The sequence below is a fragment of the Schistocerca americana genome, chromosome 11, assembly GCF_021461395.2.
Source record: "Schistocerca americana isolate TAMUIC-IGC-003095 chromosome 11, iqSchAmer2.1, whole genome shotgun sequence".
Lineage (NCBI taxonomy): Eukaryota > Metazoa > Arthropoda > Insecta > Orthoptera > Acrididae > Schistocerca > Schistocerca americana.
Genome location: NC_060129.1, coordinates 63,524,960 through 63,543,429, shown reverse-complemented (window position 1 = coordinate 63,543,429; position 18,470 = coordinate 63,524,960). Strand labels below are relative to the sequence as shown.

Here is an 18,470-nt window from a genome sequence, read left to right as displayed (position 1 = left end):
ATTATCCCTCGTTAGTCCTTTCTGGTATGGAGCCCACACACATGATCAATATTCTAGAACCAGTTGCACGAGTGATTTGCAAGCAATCTCCTTTGTAGACTGATTAACTTCCCCAGGATCCTGCCATCTGCTTTACCCGTGACTGAACCTTTGTGATTATTCCATTTCATATCCGTACAAAGTGTTGCACCCAGGTATTTGTATGAGCTGGCTGATTCCCAACAGTAACTCACTGATGTTGTAGTCGTAGGATTCTACATTTTTTTCATTTTGTGAAGTGCAAAATTTTACACTTCTGAACCTTTAAAGCAAGTTTCCAATCTTTGCACCTCTTTGCAATCTCGTTAAGATCTCACTGAATATTTATGTAGCTTCTTTCAGACAGTACTCCAACATAGGTAACTGCAGCATCTGCAAAAAGTCTGATGTTACTATTAATATTGCCTACTCACCAAGCGCCGGCAGGGGAACACACACACAAAAGGATTTGACTTTTGCAAGCTTTCAGAGCCAGTGGCATTACATTGTATTATCAATAATTGATTATTTCCATTGTTATATTAATATTGTCTAAAAGGTCATTAATGTACAACACATATAGCAAGGGTCCCTACAAACTTCCCTGGGGCATACCCGAAGTTACTTTACATCTGATGATGACTCTCCATCCGAGATCATACGCTATGTTCTCCCTACCAAAAAGTCCTCAATCCAGTCTCAAGTTTCACTTTATACACCATATGATCATACTTTTGACAATAACAACAGTCATTCTTGTCCACTGTACCCATTGAACACTGTGTAAGAGAATTTGTAACTTCATATCTAAATGCCCTTATAATATTGTGTAATGTTGATTTTTTTTTTAAAGAAAGAGAAAAAAAAAGAACAACAAAACCATTTGTAAGATGGCTAAGCGAATAAAACTAATTTAAAGAAAAAAAGGAGGAAATAAAGAAAAGAGGACAGATAATTGAGTGACCTTTTTTTCCGCTTTCAGATACCTGGCCAATGAGATGAAGTTGTACCACTTCCATCAGTCCAGACATTTGTCAAAGAAGTGCAGTTTGTAAGTATTCTGAAACATTGACTGTCGAGTATGCACTGCAGTTATGTGAATATTGACTGAATTCTGTCATGTTGAGAACTTGGATGACACAGTCTGTGTTTCGTGAGGGAGAAAAAGGTTTCATTAGCAAAGATCACAGAAGTTAGTCTGTATTGTTAACAGTCGGTTTCAACAGTTGGAGCTGTCGTTTTCTGGTCTTAAGAAATTTCTGTGATGAAACACGTGCCATTGTGAATTTGTAGCTTATGGATAAAACCCAACACATTATACATAGGTTTTTCAAAAACAAAACCATTTACAGTTAAAAAAGCAGCTTGTGCACACGAGCATGTTCACATACATAGCACTCGCAGAAGCTCGTTAAGTCTTAAAATGTACAGTATACATTAAACTGTAGTTGCACCGTATACTTCGGCTGAGGTGTGGATCCACAATGTGTGGAACATTCCTGCAAACATAAACAGATGTGCATTTTGCTGTATATTATGTGCTTCAAGAATTAACAAGCCTCCGCGAGCAGTACTTATGCAAACGTGCTTGTGTGCACGAGATGCTTTTTAACTGTAAATGGTTTTATTTTTGACTAAATTATGTATAATGTCCTGCATTTTAAGCAGTGCAATGACAGTGTGGCATAAGGTACAAGCTCACAGTGGAACATGTTTCATAACAAACTTTTTTTGAAGACCAGAGGATGACAGTTAGAACTGTCAAAACCGGTTGTCCACAATAAAGACTAATTTATGCAATATTGGGTATTGAAAGTTTTTCTCAAGGAATAAATATTACTTCTGTTCCTTATAGCTATCGCGGAGAAGCTGTATGGATACAGTTTCATATCATATCTGCTACAGTGAAAGACTGAAGTTGAAACAAGGCTGCTGGATAGACACAGGGTGTATATACCCCAGGCTACTGGGAAATCTTGGGAGAACACAGGAATCTTTAAGATTTCTGATAATTTTTCATTGTTTTAGTTTCCAGTTAAATTTTTGTAATTTTGACGAGTAAGAACTGATATTCGTAACAAAAATTTTACTTCGGCCCACTACAGCAGGATAATATTGCAGAAAGAAAACATAAATGAGAGAATAACACCAAAATGAAATTTTAGTTGCAAAGAAAGTGCGCCATTTTCTACAAAACAAAGTGCACACACAAGTGTCTGCCAACAGCAAAATGTGTTGAAGGCTTTAGGATGAAAACTGTGTTATATATTGTAACAACAAACTGCTTTCAATGAGTATGATGTCACAAAAGTTTACTTTTATAACAGGTCATGGGAAAATATTGAGGATGGTGGTTTGAGAAGCATTATTTACGAAGTAAATTTCCTATTAAGCAAGATGACTTACGTCGCATGTGAGAATCTGTGATTAATTTCTTAAATCACAGAGCGTTTGACTGTCACTCAAAACTTAACACTTTGAGGGACAGCCGTGTAGAAAAATTTTGAATCTAGAAGACCAGCCATTTATGCCATTATTTAAATATTTACAGCATATTAGACCGAGTAACACCTTACAGTGGTTAGCACACTGGTCTCCCATTCGGCAGGACGACGGTTCAGGCCTGCGTCTGGCCATTCTGATTTAGGTTTTCCATAAAAAAAAACTCTCCGAACAGGCCTCGGAAGGCTCAACGGTACCGAACGGCCGCCGTGCCATCCTCAGCCCACAGGCATGACTGGATGCGGATATGGAGGGGCACGTGGTCAGCACACCGCTCTCCCGGCCGTATGTCAGTTTACGAGACGGAAGCCAGTACTTCTCAATCAAGTAGCTCCTCAGTTTGCCTCACAAGGACTGAGTGCACCCCGCTTGCCCACAGGGCTCGGCAGACCAGATGGTCACCCATCCGAGTACTAGCCAAGCCCTAAAGGGCTTAACTTCGGTGACCTGACGGGAACCGGTGTTAATGACAGCAGCAAGGCCATTGGCTAGGTTTCCCATAATTTCCCTAAATCGCTTCAGGCAGATGCTGGGATGGTTCCTTATAAAAGGGCATGGCCGACTTCCCCACCCTTCACCTATCCGATGGGACTGATGATCTCGCTGTTTGGTCCCTTCCCCCTAATCAACCAACCAATCAGTGTATTTGTCTTTGATATATCTTGGAAGGTAACACACTAAAAACGGACAAGCTTAGTTTTTCATATCTGTTTTATTTCTGTCATAGATTACAAATTATGCAATAACGGTGGCAAAAAGTAAAATTATCCTTCAAAAGCAGTTCGAGGTGAAATCTTGAGCAATTTTCCATGTAACTGGCTTTTCTATGGAAAAGTTGGAGTGCTTGTCAAAGGATCCATCGTATCCTAAAAAAAAAAAAAGGCAAAAAGCTTTCGATGACTGGTATATTGTAGGTGATAGCTTATCTTTTCATGTAGCTACACTGAATGTATGTTAATTTAAACCATTAACTTTTCCTATTTGCATATTCACTCTACTTAACAGTGATGTTGCTATTGGCCGACTACAACACAAGTCCTGTGCTCTGAATATCTGGTGTCATTGGTTGGGGAGTACTGTAACTTGAGCTATGATTGGTTGCAATGGCTCATCGCAATCTCGTTTTCGGTGCTTCGAAAGATACCGTGCTTTAATTGGTGGAATTCGTATTTATACTTTTGTAATTTGAAAATATGTGCTGTACATGATGCTGCACATCAAATATTTTTCCAAAACAAGTTATTTTTTGCTGAAGTACCGGGAAGTTCTACGCTTGTATATAATACCTTTACAATTCAAAGGATTTGTCAGTTCGGCAGTGCCAAAGGAAAGAATACTGTCACTTAACACAGGGAAAGTTTATTTTTAACTGGGAAATTTGGGAAAAAATCCCCCCGCCCCCTTCCTTGTCAGCGTATATACCCTGAGACAACATTTGCCCAGTATTACTGATGTGTCTGAGAGCGCCAACCATTATATAATTATTGCATGTGCTGTGCAAGATATATGAGACAGACAAACTATCAGTTTAATAACTCATCAAACTTCCTGGCAGATCAAAACTGTGCGCTGCACCAGGGCTCAAACCAGAGATCGTTGCCATTCTCAGAGCTTTACCTCTGCCAGTATATCTCCTACCTTCCAAACTTCTCATTCAAAACCTGTGGGACTAACACTTCTGGAAGAAAGGGTGTTGCAGGGACATTGTTTAGCCACAGCCTTACTCAGGAAGTTTCCTAATGGCATACACTCCGCTACAGAGTGAAAATTTGTTCTGGTTAATAATTCATGATATTGTCACAAATAATTTACAGAAGAATGGAAAAATTGGTAGAAACCGATCCCAGGGAAGGTAAGTGCAGGTTGAGGAGAAATGTAGCGGTATGTGAGGATAAAATTACTCTGTGATTTATACACTCCTGGAAATTGAAAGAAGAACACCGTGAATTCATTGTCCCAGGAAGGGGAAACTTTATTGACACATTTCTGGGGTCAGATACATCACATGATCACACTGACAGAACCACAGGCACATAGACACAGGCAACAGAGCATGCACAATGTCGACACTAGTACAGTGTATATCCACCTTTCGCAGCAATGCAGGCTGCTATTCTCCCATGGAGACGATCGTAGAGATGCTGGATGTAGTCCAGTGGAACAGCTTGCAATGCCATTTCCACCTGGCGCCTCAGTTGGACCAGCGTTCGTGCTGGACGTGCAGACCGCGTGAGACGACGCTTCATCCAGTCCCAAACATGCTCAATGGGGGACAGATCCGGAGATCTTGCTGGCCAGGGTAGTTGACTTACACCTTCTAGAGCACGTTGGGTGGCACGGGATACATGCGGACGTGCATTGTCCTGTTAGAACAGCAAGTTCCCTTGCCGGTCTAGGAATGGTAGAACGATGGGTTCGATGACGGTTTGGATGTACCGTGCACTATTCAGTGTCCCCTCGATGATCACTAGTGGTGTACGGCCAGTGTAGGAGATCGCTCCCCACACCATGATGCCGGGTGTTGGCCCTGTGTGCCTCGGTCGTATGCAGTCCTGATTGTGGCGCTCACCTGCATGGCGCCAAACACGCATACGACCATCATTGGCACCAAGGCAGAAGCGACTCTCATCGCTGAAGACGACACGTCTCCATTCGTCCCTCCATTCACGCCTGTCGCGACACCACTGGAGGCGGGCTGCACGATGTTGGGGCGTGAGCGGAAGACGGCCTAACGGTGTGCGGGACCGTAGCCCAGCTTCATGGAGACGGTTGCGAATGGTCCTCGCCGATACCCCAGGAGCAACAGTGTCCCTAATTTGCTGGGAAGTGGCGGTGCGGTCCCCTACGGCACTGCGTAGAATCCTACGGTCTTGGCGTGCATCCGTGCGTCGCTGCGGTCCGGTCCCAGGTCGACGGGCACGTGCACCTTCCGCCGACCACTGGCGACAACATCGATGTACTGTAGAGACCTCACGCCCCACGTGTTGAGCAATTCGGCGGTACGTCCACACGGCCTCCCGCATGCCCACTATACGCCCTCGCTCAAAGTCTGTCAACTGCACATACGGTTCACGTCCACGCTGTCGCGGCATGCTACCAGTGTTAAGGACTGCGATGGAGCTCCGTATGCCACGGCAAACTGGCTGACACTGACGGCGGCGGTGCACAAATGCTGCGCAGCTAGCGCCATTCGACGGCCAACACCGCGGTTCCTGGTGTGTCCGCTGTGCCGTGCGTGTGATCATTGTTTGTACAGCCCTCTCGCAGTGTTCGGAGCAAGTATGGTGGGTCTGACACACCGGTGTCAATGTGTTCTTTTTTCCTTTTCCAGGAGTGTATTAGAAGATTGGTTAAAGAAAGAGAAACCTGAATTTATAGCATTTGCAGATTCGGAGAATGCTTTTGACAATGTTGACTGGAATAAACTCTTAGAAATTCTGTATATAACAGGGATAAATTATAGTGACCAAACAGGTATCTGCAACTATTACAGAAATCAGACGGCAGTCACAAAGACTTGAATGACGTGATGGGGAGATAGTGGTTGGTAATGGAGTTAGGCGGGGTTGTAGCCTATCCTCGATGTGTTTCAATATGTACGTAGAGCATGCAGTAAAGGTAACCAAGGAAAAATTCCTAAATGAAATTAAAGTTCAGGAAGAAGAAATAAAAACTGAGGTTTGCCGAAGACACTGTAATCTCTTCAGAGTCGACAAATTAGTTGGAAGAGCACTGTGGTGTGGGATGTGTAATGTCTTCAACAGAGGCTGTAAGATGAACACCATCGAAGGTAAAACAAGGTCAGTGGAAGGTAGATGAATCGTGATGTTGAAGGAGTTAGATTAGGAAATGAAATGTGTTTTTCTATCTGGGCAACAAAAAGCTGATCATGGTCAGTGAAGGAGAATATAAAATGCAGACTGTTAGTAGCAAGAAAAGTGTTTTGAGAAAAGAGAAATTTGTTAACATCAAACTAAAAGTATAAGTGTTTGGAAGTCTTTTCTGAGGGTATTTGTCTGGTGTGTAGGCCAGTACTGAAATAAAACATGGTTGATAAACAATTCAGACAAGAAGAGAATAGAAACGTTTGAAATGTGGTGCTCTGGAATGATGCTGTAGATCAGGTGGATAGATAGAATAACTAATCAGATTTGCGAAAAAAGAGTTTTGTGGCTGAGTTTCACTAAAAGAATGGCATGGTTAATAATACTCATACTGAGCAGTCACCAGTTTGGTAATGGGAAAGTAACTGGGGGGGGGGGGGGGGGGGGGTTAATAATTGGAGATAATGGCCAAGGTTTGGCTACTGCTAGCAGGTTGTAATGGAAGTAGGTTGCAGTATCATGCATAGATGAAGAGGCTTGCTCAGCATGCACTAGCATGGAGATTTGCATCAAACCAACCTTTGGACTGAAGGCTACATCATCAACAACAACACACTTAATATTGAGGAAATTTAGAAACCACACATTATAATAACAGCAGAGTCTTCTTTTTATTTTTGTTTTACCCGACTTTGCGATATGTTAAATTAATCACTTTTTAATGTTTTGTGCCTTTCTGTTAGCAGCTCAGTATTGTTTCATTCTCTTGACCTTGCTTTCCTATCTTCATCAGAGATGTGGATGTTCGTTTGGATTTGATTTTGGAACCTACCCCCCCCCCCAACCTCTCCCTCCCTCCCTCCCTCCCTCCCTCCCTCCTCCCTCCCTCCCATTGTGTTCTTTTCCTCCTCTCTCTTTTTCTCCGTTTTATTTTTGAACATAGCTCTTTTGATTTGGAGTTGTCTGAAGTCCTTTTCCATTTCAGTAATCCATTTTTTTCCTGCAGAAGTAGTCATAATTTATTCAGTTGATCTATTTTGGTTCAGAATGAAGATGTATCCATAAGAATGAATTCTTTTTGTCCTAATTGTGTCTGAGAGTTTTATGGTAGTTTGGTAAAGGGTTTCATTTTTGGTGCGGATTAATTGTTGTGAAATCTGGGGGTCAAGAAATGTTTCTAATATCTTTGTTTCTTCTATCTCCAGTCTTTCAACTAGGCCATGGTTAGTGATAGTTTTTCAGCTGGATACAGGGTTTCTGGTTTGACTACTACACTGTTACAATGCTTATTTTTGCGTGCTGTGAGAGGGACCTTTTGTTGTATGTGTTTTTTGCAAAATAGAAGACCAGATCAACTTTACTTCTAATTTCCATTGCCTTTTTCTCGAGCCCATTCCAGCCGATGGATTCTCCAAGGTATTTGAGTTCTTTGATTATCTCTACTTTTGTTGTCCCACTTTAAAATGTTGTGGTGGGTTTTTTATGTTTGTTGTTACATTGGTCTTTTTGAGGGTTTTGAGACCTGTTTTTTCTGTTCAAGGGTCTGTTCTTTGGCTGTTTCCCAGGTCTCAGCTAGTAGGGTTATATCACCTGCAAAGGCTAGATAGTTGGCTTTGATGCCTTTTGTTTTGTGCTCTGAGGCAGATTCCACTATCTCTGTGTTCAAGTCTCCAACAATTTTTTCTTGGGAGCACTTAACTAGCAGTGGGGGATTCCATCTCCTTAGCTTATACCAGTTTTTATTTGAAAAGGGTTAATGTTCTCCCATGAATTTGGCTTTGGAATATGTGGTGATAAGGGTCTCTGTGATTGGTTTTATATTTTTTGTTATCTAGGGTTAATTCTTTTAGTATATATAAGGGATTCCTGGTGTATTGAGTTGCACGATTTTAAAAACTCAATGACGGTCATAACATATCATTTTGCTCTTCATTTTTGGTATGTCATGAAGTTTTTGAGGTTTAGTGTTTGTTTTGGGCAGGCTCTTCCTTTCCTGAAGCCAATTTCATATACTTCAAGTTAATTGTTTAACTGGGATTTTGCTCTGTTTAGTAAGACTATGGAGAGTATCTTGTATGTTATGTCTAGGGGGAGATTCCTCCATAGTTGTGATCTGCTTGGGACACTTTCTTATGGAGTGGGTGGACGAGGGCCGTCTTCCGTTCATCAGGGGTTTTTCATGTATTCATATTTCTTCAAAAAAGTTGTGGTGAGCGTCTGTGACATTTTTTCCTCAAAGTTCAGCTCTATTTGGTCCCTCTGAGACCTTGTGGTTTTTGAGATTCTAAATGACTGTAATTCCTCAGTGATGCACGTTTCAGAGTTAGGGCTGGTTGTCGAGCTCTTCGAGACCACTTTTCTGTGTTCTTCATAGTTGAGATGGTTTTGGAAATATTGGAAATTGTTTGCACGTATCTCCATTTCTGTCTTCAGTTTCCAAGTTCAGTGGGCTGTATTTGGTTATTTTTAGTTTAAAATTCGTATAAAAGTTCGTTGTGTTGTTTTTTTATGAAGATCATTGACTAATTTGTTTTCCACTTGCAGATAAATGACCAAGTGGATGAAGCAGCCACACTCTCACCGGTCCAGATATTCCTCAAAGAAGAGGAAGGTGTAAGTATTCATGAAATACTGACTGTCAGTTACACCCTGAAGTAATGAGATAACTGTTAATTGTATTTCATTTACCAGTAGTAGAAAACGCATATACATAAAATTTCTTATATACTATAGTTGAAAGTCAAACTGGAGAATACACATTATAATAAGCCACAATTGTACTGTGTATACACACACAGATTAGGTAGATATTTCTAAGGGACTCTTTGCAAATGATACAGTTGTGTACAGTGATTTCACATAACTAGAAAATTATTGTTAAATGCTGGAGGACTTGATGATGTGCATGTGGTTCAGGGACAGGCAAGTGAAGTACTGTAGATGTGTAAACAGATGAAAAGACTGTCGTTGCTCAGTTACTGGAAAAAGAACACAACCAGCAATAGCAGCAGTTTCAGGAAAAATCAGATGGCAGAAAATTCGTGCTGGACTGGGACTCAAACCCGGATCTCTGGGACTCAAACCCGGATCTCCCGGTTTATGTGTTAGGTCGCCATAACCACTTTGGCTATCCGTACAGGAGTCATGACAAGAAACACCTCCATATGTCGTCATCTGTGCGTCACAACCTGCACTCTTGCACTTGCACAGGGATTGGAAAAATTTACGTTTCTGCTTCAAAATGCAAAATTACGTTTTAGATGCTATTTTGTACTAAATTGTATCCAGATGAACTATTTTATCAGAGATAATTTGAAATAGCTTGATTCCTGCATAAAAATATTGAAAATGTAACCAGTTTTTGGTTAATGGTATTGTGCATCTTCTGGTGAAGGCCAATTTGTAAAGGTAATGTGTATAAGAACCTTTCTGCAAAATGAAAGTGTACAAATGCAACGACATATCAGTGCACTAAATGATCTGATGCCAGGCCAGTTGTGGGCAGTTCAATGGTCTATTTATTTAAGATACATGCTGTGTAAAACAATGTAGTACTCAGCTGTGGGACCAAGTATTTTATAACAAAGAAATGTGTACATTTGTTTGTTAAAAAAGCCCAAAATATGGTTTAATGTGGACATTTCTAAAGTGTCAAATTAGGTGGAGTATGTTTTGAGCAGTGGTTGTATCGAATACTGCTAGATATCAGGCCTGCACTGAGTCGTTAACAATAGTCCGCTAACATCAGCGAGCAGTTGAGCTGTAGCTTTCCCCCAAATATTTTGTGTCACGTGTTGCTTATCGTTTTCTGATTTTGAAATAAGTGAAGCTACTATTCCTGATCCGTTACGGATTTCGATTACGAACCTTACAACGTTAGAAGAGATGGGTGATCCCTTTGACAATACTGTTGGCTGTTGCCATGTGAAAGGGAGGTGGGGTTTGTTTCTGCACACCACTCTTCTTCCCTCTGGCAGTTAAAATTCTAGTTTGTTTATGCTTGTTGTCATCTGCCACTGTAGCCTGTAGTGTCTGCACTATGTGCCAAAATTCTTCTCCTAATGTTAACATAGCATTATGATATGTTCAGTTCTGCTTCTATGCTAACTGCCTTGTCTGTTCTGTCTGTAGCATTGTAAAGCATGGGTCGCACACGTACGAATGCCCACAAAAGATAGAAATTAATAGTTTGTAGATTTTGTTATCATCGAATTGTGTAGAAAAGAGAGATAATGTCCAGAAACGCCTTAAATTAGAGACGCATTGAGCTCACTGTCAGGAAAAAGCTGTGGCTTTTCAACAGAACAATCATTTTTAAATTCTTAAATATAGGCAAATGAAGAAAACAAAGGCTAGTTTGGAAGAAAAAGGTTTTGGAAGTTTTTGCAAAAGCAAACATTACTGTCACAAAGTTCCCAATCAGCACCTTTCTGTAGCAGTCAGTTTCAAAGAAATAAGGCTTTGTGTATTTTCACTCAGGTGACAACCTTTGAGGTATGTGCATCTGATCATTAAAAGAAATATGAATCTCAACAAAAATAGATGCGAATTTTGCCAAAAAAGAGAGACAGAGAGACAGAGAAATTCCAGTACGTGGGGTACATATAGAAGTTTGGGCCTGGCCAAGAGTTGTGCACAGATAGCCAAAACAGTTAAGGTGACCACTTGTGTAAAGCAGGAAACCTAGGTTCGAGTTCCAGTATGGCACAAATTTTAGTTGTTTTCATTCCATTATACAGCTGATGGTTGTCCATATTTGCAACTGCAAATATGTTTTGTGTATTCCATGTTGGGCTGTGGTCAGCACAGTGCTTGTTCTTTTGGGCATGCATGTATGTCCAAAGGAACATTGCATCATACTTTTAACAACACAGGCCCTGCAATATCATAAAATGTCTGTGTTTATACAGTGTGTGCATCGTCACAATATAATGCTCTTCAGACACGCATGCCTAAAAGCTGTGGATGAACATTATGAAATAAATCTACTTATTTCATATCTGCATCGATGTCAGCATTTTGTTACACACGAAAGTTTGTGCTGGACCGAGACTCGAACTCAAATTTTCCACTCGTTACGAGCGTTCACCTTAACTGCTTCAGCGATCTGAATGTTCCCCCGGGACTGATCCACACTTCTATACATTGTGTAGTCACATCCCGTATGCCCACACAATTTGCGATCTTCGTGCAGGGAGAGAAGAGTGTTATATTGTCATTTTAGCCTCTCGTTGGTGCATATTTGTAATATGCGAACTTTTTCACAACATTATGTTATTGTACATAAATTAGTTGTCAGTTGACAGCTCCCACCAGCAATACACGAATGGGACCTGTGCTGGTTTTGCAGGCTCCAACCCTGTTGGCAGTCCCACTATGCAAATCATTGTTCTTGCTGGTACTCAAGTAGCAAATGTATTTTAATGCGAAAATGTTGTCTAAATGAAGAAAAAATGTAACCCTGGCACTAATGACAATTAACAGCACTACGGAGGTCTAGATCGTAGTCAACTTAGAGAATTTTTATGTACTTTTTGTAGGAAGTACAGACATCAAACTTAATACTTGTTACGAGTTAAATGTTGACAAAATTTCAAAACGATGTCATCCTCGAGCATTATGCACGAGTCTCTATAGACCGTATGCTGAAGCTGTGGCGCGATCCCAACCGAGGGATGTTTGGTGAAGACTAGGGACCATATTATACGCATTTGCATGCTGCATACGCATTTGCATATTTCGCTCCTTTTCATCAGTTATTGCATATTTTAATAAAAACTGGTGACGATACATATTTTACTCTATTTACAATATTTTAAAAATTGAGACAGGTAGTCTCTAGCTCTATCCAGTTTTTATGTCTCACACATTCACCGCACCTAAAACTGCGTGTAATAGCTAACCGAAAGCCCACTGCATGGCGAAATCATTACAGAATAGGAACAGGAAGAGTCAGTGCTCCTGCGCCTGTGCCCCCCGGTTAATCCCCCCCACTGTCCCGCCGTATGCGTTCGCAACAAATAAATTAAATTACGCGAGCTTTTAGTCACACATCCGCTGTTTCAGTTTAGCTTTCTGCTTACTTGTACACAGTTGAACGTGTTAATGATGTGCAGTGTATAACGTGTCGTGTGCCATACCACCCGAAAAAAGAATGGTCGTTTCGTGGATAGCTGACCGTCCCGGAACATTTACATATGACGGAATTATTTTATGTTGTCAAGTCTGTGAAAAAAATGTTTTGTGCAAAAAAAAAGTTTCAAGTAGATCAGCATGCCGAGACAAATCTTCCTATCACAGGAATGCAGAAGAAAAGGTGATGACAAAAATTTCTGACAACAACAAGTTGCAGTAGCAGGGACTTGTCCAGAGGTAACCAAAAAAGTCTGTTTAACATGGATCTGTGCAGAGCATTCATTGCAAGCAATATTCCTCCTCACAATCTTATAAACTCTATCCTCTAAGGCTTCCTGCAGAAATATTGCTTAAATCAAAATATACCAGATGAATCGACATTGTGTAAAAATTACATACCGACAATGTGCGTAAATGTTCTGGAAGAAATACACAATGAACTCGAGGGCAACATGATCTGGATTTCAGTTGATGAAACTGCAGACAGTTGTGACCTGTACTTTGCAAATTTAATTGTTGGTGTTTTAAAAGAAGAGGCTTCTTCTTCCTATTTAGTGTTATGCAAAGAACTTGAAAAAGTAAATCATTCTACGATCACTAGATTTGTGATTGAGGGTATTAGAAAAATATATCCAGAATCTTCTGCAGATGCAAGTGTGTTTGTGTTTATTTGAGATGCTGCTCCCTATATGATCAAAGCAGGAAAAACCCTCAGAGTATTTTATCGTAATTTGATTCGTGTGATTTGCTTTGTTCACTGAGCACATCGCCTTGCTGAATGTAAGTAAACTGATTTGACCCACAGAGAAGGTGTTTCTAAAGGCTCCTGCTCGCATCAAGACCTCCAAAGAAAAACTACCAAATGTGCAAAGATTATAAAGAGTCCGCCTCGATTGCAAATAGAAACCGGATGTTCGCCTAGGTTTCGGTGCAGATAACCACGCCTTCTTCGGAACACACTAAAACTACAAACTGCCTAAATAGGCATCGCCCAGCATTAATACAGTTTGTAGTTTTAGTGTGTTCCGAAGAAGGCACGGTTATCCGCACCGATACCTAGGTCAACATCCGGTTTCTATTTGCAATTGAGGCGGATTCTTTATAATCATTAAATTATTCCAGCCGTAACTCATTGGGGTACGTAGGTTGAAGCTGTGTCATTTTACAATGAATATTTCAAGGCCATTAGAGGGGTAGTAAATGACTTTAATAGTGCAAAGGCTTTGGAAGTTTGCCAATCCAAGGAAGCTTTTAATGATTCCGGTATTAAAAAAGACATTGCTGTGATTAGCACTACTTTTCCCATATGCCTGCAAGTATGAAAAAGCTTGAAACTCAAGGTTTGGAATTGAATTAATCTATTCAGTTAATGTTTGAAATTATTCTAGTGAACTGCTCATTGCCGGAGGTATTCCCGAGAAAACTTATAGAAAAGTTTGAAAACATTTTATACAATAACCCAGGCTTTGAACCCTTGTACCATATTGATAGTTTTATTAATGGGACGGGTGAACTTTTACCAGAAACGGTAAGTGCCAACATAGCACCCAAATTCAAATACTGCCCAGTCACCTCAGTTGACGTAGAACGGTCCTTTTCCACTTATAAAAATGTTTTGAGTGATCGAAGACACAATCTTACCACCAAACTTTTGGAACAGTACTTGTTTGTATGTATGTACAATAGTAGAAAATGTAAAATAAATTGTAAATGATGCTTTGGTCCAATAGTATTAATTAAAAGTTAATGATGTTAAAAAAATTCATGATTGTATGTTGTTTGTTAAATAAAATATTACTGGGTTTTTGAGTGTACCACCCCTGCGTGCAGTATATCTCGAAGTTGGTCCTGTACGTATCGATTGTTTTGCCGTGACTCAACTCACATCATGTCTGTTTGTTACCAACTGCACTTCGTAATTGATATGCACAGGTTCGACTTTGAGATGTAATGCACGCAGTAACTCCTATGTTTTTTCGTTATTTGATCTTGCAGATTTCTGCACTTTTTGTGCATTTTTAAGCATTTTTCATGCATATTTTAAGATTTTTATGATGCATATAATCCAGTGACGACACACCATCAAGAATAGCATTTTAGAGCAGTTTTGAAAAAATTGTAAGCTTTCATCAACCTGAAGGTGGTTTTGAGCAGCACAGTGCTCTACTAGGGACAGTCCTACTCAAGGCCATACACCATTTCCCTCCTCTGACCTTTGAACTCATTCATCTACAGTTTGTCAACTCCAAACTGTGGTGGAACTTGCCGTTTTTCACAATAACAGATCCATCAGGAGGTTAAGGAAGTGATTAACGACAAATAAAAACGTGTAGCTACCTCAGCGCTTACACCACTCTTCACCTGTCTGTCAGCGATGTCGCGAACGACCGACGGTGGAAAGATGGTGTGCTCCAGCAGTCAGTACCTCGCTACCTGCCATGGCGCGAGCATCAGTGTGTGTGTGCAGATAATGGATGTGTGTTACTTAAAGTAGCAAGCGGGATTATGATATTACGTGTGTTATCAGTTGCTTGTCTTATTACTGTGCTGACTAATAAAACATTATTATCTCAAAGTGTAGTGTTTGATTAGCTGCAAAGGTGTTACTCATACTGGCACGCTGCCAGCTTCATACTGTATTTACTTGAGTGTAAGACACCCCTGAATATAAAATGGCCCAATTTTAAAAAAATTTTTATTTATTTATTTTTTTAATGAGAGGCTCCTTGAGAGAAATTTATTTTTAACAGATTCTGATTTACTAGAATTACAAACTGTTTTATACACGTAAAGTATCTGCCAAAAAGGTAACCTTATAACTATTCTAAACTTTTGCCATTTATTGATTGTCTAAATTTTGATAACACTTGGAGAAATAAAATAAACAACAAGAAATTGTTCACATGAATTTTTGGACTGTTTTCTTTTCTGCCTTTTATGCTTACAATCCCTGTAGTGTGTGCTACCACTATCTTGGGTCATCACCATCATCAACCTAATGGCACAGCCGTGAAATTTATACCTTCATTGTCACAAACATATGGCTGTTTCTTCAGAATATGTGGCTATTTCTGAGGTGGTTGTTATGTTGGAATTTGAGAACACAGCTATTTTTTCTTGTATACATACCAGATTTCACCTCTATCCTGAAATGAGTATGTTATAATCTCACTTGCAAACATGTCACCTCCCCCCACTCTGTGTAGAACCACCTGATATACCCCCTTTCATTCTTGTCATACGTCACGGAGAGTGTTGACAACATTGCAGCAAGAAACACAGAAGTACATCACTTGCCTAGATCTAGGCTTTTATTGTCTTGTGCAGAAATGAATACTATTGTTGAGTATTTGTCCAATTTTAAAGTCAGTTCAATTCCGACTACAAATGCATTTGGGCAAACTGCAGTTTAAACACAGTAGATGTTCATACACTGAAGTGCTGAAGAAACTGGTATAAGCATGTTTATTATAACACAGAGATTTGTAAACAGGCAGAATACGGCGCTGCGGTCGGCATTGCCTTTACAAGACAACAAATGTCTGGGGCAGTTCTTAGATCAGTTACTGCTGCTACAATGGTAGGTTCCCAAGATTTAAATGAGTTTGAATGTGGTGTTACAGCCAGTGCATGAGTGATGGAACACAGCATCCCTGAGCTAGCAATGAAATGCAGATTTTCCTGTACGACCATTTCATGAGTGTACTGTGTACTGTGACTATCAGGGATCTGGTAAAACAGCAAATCTCAGACATCACAATGGCTGGAAAACAGTCCTGCGAGAACAGGAGCGACGACAACTGAAGACAATTGTTCAATGTGACAGAACTGCAACCCTTATGCAAATTGCTGCAGATTTCAATACTGGGTTATCAACAGTGTCAGTGTGTGAACCATTCAATGAAACATCATCGATACGGTATTTCAGAACCGAAAACCCACTCGTGTACCCTTGATGACAGCATGACACAAAGCTTTAGGCCTTGCCTGGGCCCGGTCAACACCAACTTTGGACTTATGATCACTGGAAACATGTTGCCTGGTCGGACGAGTTTTGTTTCAAATTATATACAGTTATGGAGACAACCTCGTGAATCCATGGACCCTGCATGCCAGCAGTTGACTGTTCAAGCTGGTGGAGGCTCTTAATGGTGTGGGGCATGTGCAGTTTGAGTGATATGGGACCCCTGATAAGTCTAGATATGACTCTGACTGGTGACACATACGTAAGCATGCTGTCTGATCACCTGCATCCATTCATGTTCATTGTGCATTCCGACAGACTTGGGCAATTCCAGTAGGACAATACGGGGCAATTACAGCAGGACAATGTGACACCCCACACACCCAGAATTGCTACAGAGTGCCTCCAGGAACACTATTCTGAGTTTAAACGCTTTTGCTGGCCATCAAACTCCCGATCATTGTTGAACATATCTGGGATGCCTTTCAACGTGCTATTCTCAAGAGTTCCATCTCCTCACACTCTTAGGGATTTGTGGACAGGCCTTCAGGATTCCTGTTGTCAGTTCCCTCCAGCATTACTTCAGGCATTAGTAGAGTCCATGCCACGTCGTGTTGCGGCACTTCTGCGTGCTCGCAGGGGCCCTACGTAATATTCGGCAGGTGTACCAGTTTCTTTGGCTCTTCAGTGTAGAAAGCAAAAGTAGTTGGTATAGATTACCACGCATAACAACATGATGAAATTTGCTGTGGGCTCAGTGCTTCCCTCCGTGCAATCATCATAGCTCTCAGCCAAGCTGGTGTCACTGTTCTCCTTCCAAGCTTGAGTAACTGTCAAAAACAGACTGCAATATCTGCTAGTATGCAGGTCATATGTAACAACACCAACTAATATGTAAATAAAAGATTGCATTTAAGATTGCGTTCCACTCTCGAAGTTTTGCTCATCCCGCGATCTACTGACGTCTGTCGGTACTATCTCCACAACGGGTCTTGCGACTGTAATTTATTTTTGCTTTGACAATTACAGTCTGTTTAATATGATCTACTTCCTTTGTTAGCCACGTCATTCTATATTAATTTTCCTTCTTGTTTCAACTGAATTTCACCAACGTGGTATACAGCTGAGTAAAATCAAGTAATGTTTTTACATGGTATTGTAATACATGAACAGTGGTCAAATTTCTCATTTGCAATCTACCTAGTAAATCATTACAGTGTCTCATAACCAAATAAAATTTTGATCTGGTTTCTGAATCAACTAATGTTCTTTGAAGGACAAAAATTTCTATATTTGAATGTTACCTTTACTTAAAAAATTGCATTAATGTTCGTATAGAATATTTATACATGTATGAGAATGTTTATTGGAAACCTGTTAAAATACAACAAAAGCTTGTAAGTTGATAGACTTTAATTCTATTTCCTCCTGTGTTTCACCAAACTGTCAAATGTCAATCAGAGCAATAGACTATTGTGGCTAGTTCATTACTTCTTGTGTATCTCTTGCACTAGTCAGTGTCACGTGATCGTTCGAGTAACGTCGATACTGTACCGAGCACTTCGGTGTATCGGGAACTCTCGAGCTTGTCGGAATGTATCATTTGCCGAGCCCTGCCCTTCAGAATTATTTAAAATAAAATTGCACAAAGCTTCATCTTCATGATGACCACTGTAAATGTAATACTACTACTGTGCACATTACTAAACAATGTGATAATGGTGATCTCAGAAAAGTAGTTCAATCAGCCAATTTAAAACTACTACTGTACACATTACTAAACAATGTGATAATGGTGACCTCAGAAAAGTAGTTCAATCAGCCAATTTAAGACAACCCTGTAGCTTTTGAATGACACATTTGGAAAGAAACCTCATCCTATAATTATGTAAATACTCTAGATGATGCAGGGTTTTCAATATGTTATCTGCTGATACATATTTCACCATGAGTGATCTGAAGATGATTGTGTGGTCAACTGAAATTAGTCTTCACATTTTAATGTTTTATAGTGCACAGGATCTAGA

General features: G+C 40.3%; 1 long non-coding RNA gene across 2 annotated transcripts in view; it reads left to right on the top strand.

Moving 5' to 3' along the window:
* Nucleotides 1-15,206, top strand: part of LOC124553932 — a 44,347-nt gene extending 29,141 nt beyond the window's left edge. The window contains exons 3-4 of one of the 2 annotated variants that reach the window (XR_006968172.1): nucleotides 1,001-1,069; nucleotides 14,852-15,206. This is a non-coding gene — a long non-coding RNA (uncharacterized LOC124553932). Of the gene's footprint in view, nucleotides 1-1,000; nucleotides 1,070-8,888; nucleotides 8,986-14,851 lie in introns of those variants that run through there. The other variant, XR_006968173.1, reaches the window with a different exon arrangement.
* The last annotated feature ends 3,264 nt before the right edge of the window (nucleotides 15,207-18,470 follow it).